The following is a 6,151-nucleotide window of genomic DNA, read 5'->3' as shown; positions in this document are numbered from 1 at the left end:
GACCGTGGGATAGCTACCACGCGAAAAGCTCGAACATAAGACACCGCCAGGACCTAGCACAGAACAAAGGACGGAACGGAAAAGCCGGCTGCAGACCATCCCCCGCCGGGGACAGGCAGCCAGAGCCATAAGGACTGGAAAGGGGCAATTGCAGACCCGGAGAGACTTTACTTACCTAACTGCAAGCAGGCTCCTTTGCTAAGACTTCTGGGGGTGCTGGACAGTCACAATCTGCCTCACGGGGTGCGCCAGCGGTCCACCCAGAAAGCTGAGCAGCAGCGGCAGAAAAGGTGACAAGCCGCGGCGATCGTGCTCGCCAAACTCCTGAGCAACTCGGACCTGGGAAGGGCACAAAGCGCAGTCCCAGCTGAATTTGTGACTCTGAGGGCTGCCTGAGCGCCAAGCCTGAGCGGCTTGGAACGGGGAAGTGCACGCAGCCTAGGGCCGGCCCCAGACGGTTCCCGGCTGAGCATCATAGAGCCGGAGCGGTTTGTGCGCCGCAAGAAAGGACAGGTCAAGCGGGGCAGAGATACTGTGTGCACACAACAGTGCTATTTGTTTGCAGCATCCCCCCTCCCCACAGCGCAACTGAACTAGTGAGCCTAAAAAACCAGCAAACAGAAGAAGTTAAACAGAGGGAACCACCTTGGAAGTGATCCCACATGGCCCATAACACCAGAGAAGGGCCAATTATTTTTACTATTTTTAAAATCATTCCTTTTTTTTTTCTTTTCGCTTTTTTGTTTCTGTTTTTTTTTCTTTTTTTTCTAACTTTTTAAAATTGTTAAGTCTTCTATTTCTCCTCTAATTTTTATTTCTATAACCTATTATTACTATGTTCAAAAAAAAAAGACCTTTTTTTTTTTTTTTAAGGCAAACACCATATATAGTCTTTGGATGGTTGTTGGTGGTTTTGTTTGTTTGTTTGTTTGTTTTTTAATAATTCTTTTTTTTCTTTCTTCCTTTTTCCTTCTGCTTTTCTTTAATATTGTATCTTTGAAAATCCAACCTCTACTCTAGATTTTTAATCTTTGCTCTTAGGTTTTTGTTGTCAATTTTGTACATTTAAAAACCCAAACTTCACTACCCAAGTTTACCTGAGAGCGAGATTACTGGCTTGACCACTCTCTCCTCCTCTGGCCTCTCCTTTTTCTCCACCAGGTGGCCTCTGTCTCTTTTCTCCCCCATCTCTTCTCTATCCAACTCTGTGAATCTCTGTGTGTTCCAGACTGTGGAGAACACCTAAGGAACTGGTTACTGGCAGGATTTGTCTCTCTCCTACTCATTCCTCTCTCTTATCCTCCTGGTCACCTCTGTCTACTTCCTCCCTCTCCTCTTCCCTGTATAACTCCGTAAATACCTCTGAGCGGTCCAGACTATAGAGAGCACATAAGGAAGTGACTACTGGCTAGCTTGCTCTCTCCTCTTTTGATCTCACCACATCTCATTCCAGTTACCTCTAACTACCCCCTCCATCTTCTCTTCTCCTTGTAACTAGTGAACCTCTCTGAGTGTCCCTCAATGTGGAGAAACTTTTCATCTTTAACCTAGATGTTTTATCATCGGTGCTGTATAGATGGAGAAGTCTAGAGGCTACTGTAAAAATAAAACTGAAAACCAGAAGCAGGAGGCTTAAATCCAAAGCCTGAAAACATTAGAGAACTCTTGAATTCAGGGAACATTAAGCAATAGGAGCCCATCAAATGCCTTCATACCTACACCAAAACCAAGCTCCACCCAAGGGCCAACAAGTTCCAAAACAAGACATACCACCCAAATTCTCCAGCAACACAGGAACACTCCCCTGAGCTTCAATATACAGGCAGCTCAAAATTATCCCCAAACCTTTGATGTCTCATAACCCATTATGGGTCATTCCACTGCACTCCAGAGAGAAGAAACCCAGCTCCACCCACCAAAACTCCAACACAAGCCTCCCTAACCAGGAAAACTTGACAAGCCACTGATACAACCCCACCCAAAGTGAGGAAGCTCCATAATAAAGAGAACTCCACAAATTACCAGAATATAAAAAGGCCACCCCAAACACAGCAATATAACCAAGATGAAGAGACAGAGGGATACTCAGCAGGTAAAGGAACATGAGAGTTGCCCACCAAACCAAACAAAAGAGGAAGAAGTAGGGAACCTACCTGATAAGGAATTCCGAATATTGATAGTGAAAATGATACAAAATCTTGAAATCAAAATGGAATCACAGATAAATAGCCTAGAGACAAGGATTGAGAAGATGCAAGAAAGGTTTAACAAGGACCTAGAAGAAATAAAAAAGAGTCAAAATATAATGAATAACGCAATAAATGAGATCAGAAACACTCTGGAGGCAACAAATAGTAGAATAACGGAGGCAGAAGATAGGATTAGTGAAATAGAAGATAGAATGGTAGAAATAAATGAATCAGAGAGGAAACAAGAAAAACGAATTAAAAGAAATGAGGACAATCTCAGAGACCTCCAGGACAATATGAAACGCTCCGACATTCGAATTATAGGAGTCCCAGAAGAAGAAGACAGAAAGAAAGATCATGAGAAAATCCTTGAGGAGATAATAGTTGAAAACTTCCCTAAAATGGGGAAGGAAATAATCACCCAAGTCCAAGAAACACAGAGAGTCCCAAATAGGATAAACCCAAGGCGAAACACCCCAAGACACATATTAATCAAATTAACAAAGATCAAACACAAAGAACAAATATTAAAAGCAGCAAGGGAAAAACAACAAATAACACACAAGGGGATTCCCATAAGGATAACAGCTGATCTTTCAATAGAAACTCTTCAGGCCAGGAGGGAATGGCAAGACATACTTAAAGTGATGAAAGACAATAACCTACAGCCCAGATTACTGTACCCAGCAAGGATCTCATTCAAATACGAAGGAGAAATCAAAAGCTTTACAGACAAGCAAAAGCTGAGAGAATTCAGCACCACCAAACCAGCTCTCCAACAAATTCTAAAGGATATCCTCTAGACAGGAAACATGAAAAGGGTGTATAAACCAGAACCCAAAACAATAAAGTAAATGGTAACGGGATCATACTTATCAATAATTACCTTAAACGTAAATGGGTTGAACACCCCAACCAAAAGACAAAGACTGGCCGAATGGATACAAAAACAAGACCCCTCTATATGCTGCTTACAAGAGACCCACCTCAAAACAAGGGACACATACAGACTGAAAGTGAAGGGCTGGAAAAAGATATACCACGCAAATAGAGACCAAAAGAAAGCAGGAGTGGCAATACTCATATCCGATAAAATAGACTTTAAAACAAAGGCTGTGAAAAGAGACAAAGAAGGCCACTACATAATGATCAAAGGAACAATCCAAGAAGAAGATATAACAATTATAAATATATATGCACCCAATATAGGAGCACCGCAATATGTAAGACAAATGCCAACAAGTATGAAAGGGGAAATCAACAATAACACAATAATAGTGGGAGACATTAATACCCCACTCACACCTATGGACAGATCAACTAAACAGAAAATTTACAAAGAAACGCAAACGTTAAATGATACATTAGACCAGTTAGACCTAATTGATATCTATAGGACATTTCACCCCAAAACAATGAATTTCACCTTTTTTTCAAGTGCTCATGGAACCTTTTCCAGGATAGATCACATCCTGGGCCATAAATCTAAACTTGGTAAATTCAAAAAAATTGAAATCATTCCAAGCATCTTTTCTGACCATAATGCATTAAGATTAGATCTCAATTACAGGAGAAAAACTATTAAAAATTCCAACATATGGAGGTTGAACAACACACTTCTGAATAACCAACAAATCACAGAAGAAATCAAAAAAGAAATCAAGATATGCATAGAAACTAATGAAAATGAAAACACAACAACCCAAAACCTGTGGGACACTATAAAAGCAGTGCTAAGAGGAAAGTTCATAGCAATACAGGCATACCTCAAGAAACAAGAAAAAGTCAAATAAATAACCTAATTCTACACCTAAAGCAACTAGAAAAGGAAGAATTGGAGAACCCCAGAGTGAGTAGAAGGAAAGAAATCTTAAAAATTAGGGCAGAAATAAATGCAAAAGAAACAAAAGAGACCATAGCAAAAATCAACAAAGCCAAAAGCTGGTTCTTTGAAAGGATAAATAAAATTGACAAACCATTAGCCAGACTCATCAAGAAGCAAAGAGAGAAAAATCAACTCAATAAAATTAGAAATGAAAATGGAGAGATCACAACAGACAACACAGAAATACAAAGGATCATAAGAGACTACTATCAGCAGTTGTATGCCAATAAAATGGACAACGTGGAAGAAATGGACAAATTCTTAGAAAAGTACAGTTTTCCAAAACTGAACCAGGAAGAAATAGAAAATCTTAACAGACCCATCACAAGCATGGAAATTGAAACTGTAATCAGAAATCTTCCAGCAAACAAAAGCCCAGGTCCAGACGGCTTCACAGCTGAATTCTACCAAAAATTTCGAGAAGAGCTAACACCTATCCTCCTCAAACTCTTCCAGAAAATTGCAGAGGAAGGTAAACTTCCAAACTCATTCTATGAGGCCACCATCACCCTAATACCAACACCTGACAAAGATGTCACAATAAAAGAAAACTACAGGCCAATATCACTGATGAACATAGATGCAAAACTCCTTAACAAAATTCTAGCAATCAGAATCCAACAACACATTAAAAAGATCATACACCATGACCAAGTGGGCTTTATCCCAGGGATGCAAGGATTCTTCAATATCCGCAAATCAATCAATGTAATTCACCACATTAACAAATTGAAAAATAAAAACCATATGATTATCTCAATAGATGCAGAGAAGGCCTTTGACAAAATTCAACATCCGTTTATGATAAAAACTCTCCAGAAAGCAGGAATAGAAGGAACATACCTCAACATAATAAAAGCTATCTATGACAAACCCACAGCAAACATTATCCTCAATGGTGAAAAATTGAAAGCATTTCCCCTAAAGTCAGGAACAAGACAAGGGTGTCCACTTTCACCGCTACTATTCAACATAGTTCTGGAAGTTTTGGCCACAGCAATCAGAGCAGAAAAAGAAATAAAAGGAATCCAAATTGGAAAAGAAGAAGTAAAACTCTCACTGTTTGCAGATGACATGATCCTCTACATGGAAAACCCTAAAGACTCCACCAGAAAATTACTAGAGCTAATCAATGAATATAGTAAAGTTGCAGGATATAAAATCAACACTCAGAAATCCCTTGCATTCCTATACACGAATAATGAGAAAGTAGAAAAGGAAATTAAGGAAACAATTCCATTCACCATTGCAACGAAAAGAATAAAATACTTAGGAATATATCTACCTAAAGAAACTAAAAACCTATATATAGAAAACTATAAAACACTGATGAAAGAAATCAAAGAGGACACTAATAGATGGAGAAATATACCATGTTCATGGATTGGAAGAATCAATATAGTGAAAATGAGTATACTACCCAAAGCAATTTACAAATTCAATGCAATCCCTATCAAGCTACCAGCCACATTTTTCACAGAACTGAACAAATAATTTCAAGATTTGTATGGAAATACAAAAAACCTCCAATAGCCAAAGCAATCTTGAGAAAGAAGAATGGAACTGGAGGAATCAACTTGCCTGACTTCAGGCTCTACTACAAAGCCACAGTCATCAAGACAGTATGGTACTGGCACAAAGACAGACATATAGATCAATGGAACAAAATAGAAGCCCAGAGATAAATCCACACACATATGGACACCTTATCTTTGACAAAGGAGGCAAGAATATACAATGGAGTAAAGACAATCTCTTTAACAAGTGGTGCTGGGAAAACTGGTCAACCACTTGTAAAAGAATGAAACTAGATCACTTTCTAACACCGCACACAAAAATAAACTCAAAACGGATTAAAGATCTAAATGTAAGATCAGAAACTATAAAACTCCTAGAGGAGAACACAGGCAAAACACTCTCAGACATAAATCACAGCAGGATCCTCTATGATCCACCTCCCAGAATTCTGGAAATAAAAGCAAAAATAAACAAATGGGATCTAATTAAAGTTAAAAGCTTCTGCACAACAAAGGAAACTATAAGCAAGGTGAAAAGACAGCCTTCTGAATGGGAGAAA

Source organism: Ovis aries, chromosome 2 (assembly GCF_016772045.2).
Source record: "Ovis aries strain OAR_USU_Benz2616 breed Rambouillet chromosome 2, ARS-UI_Ramb_v3.0, whole genome shotgun sequence".
Classification (NCBI taxonomy): domain Eukaryota; kingdom Metazoa; phylum Chordata; class Mammalia; order Artiodactyla; family Bovidae; genus Ovis; species Ovis aries.
This window is presented reverse-complemented; position numbering follows the sequence as displayed.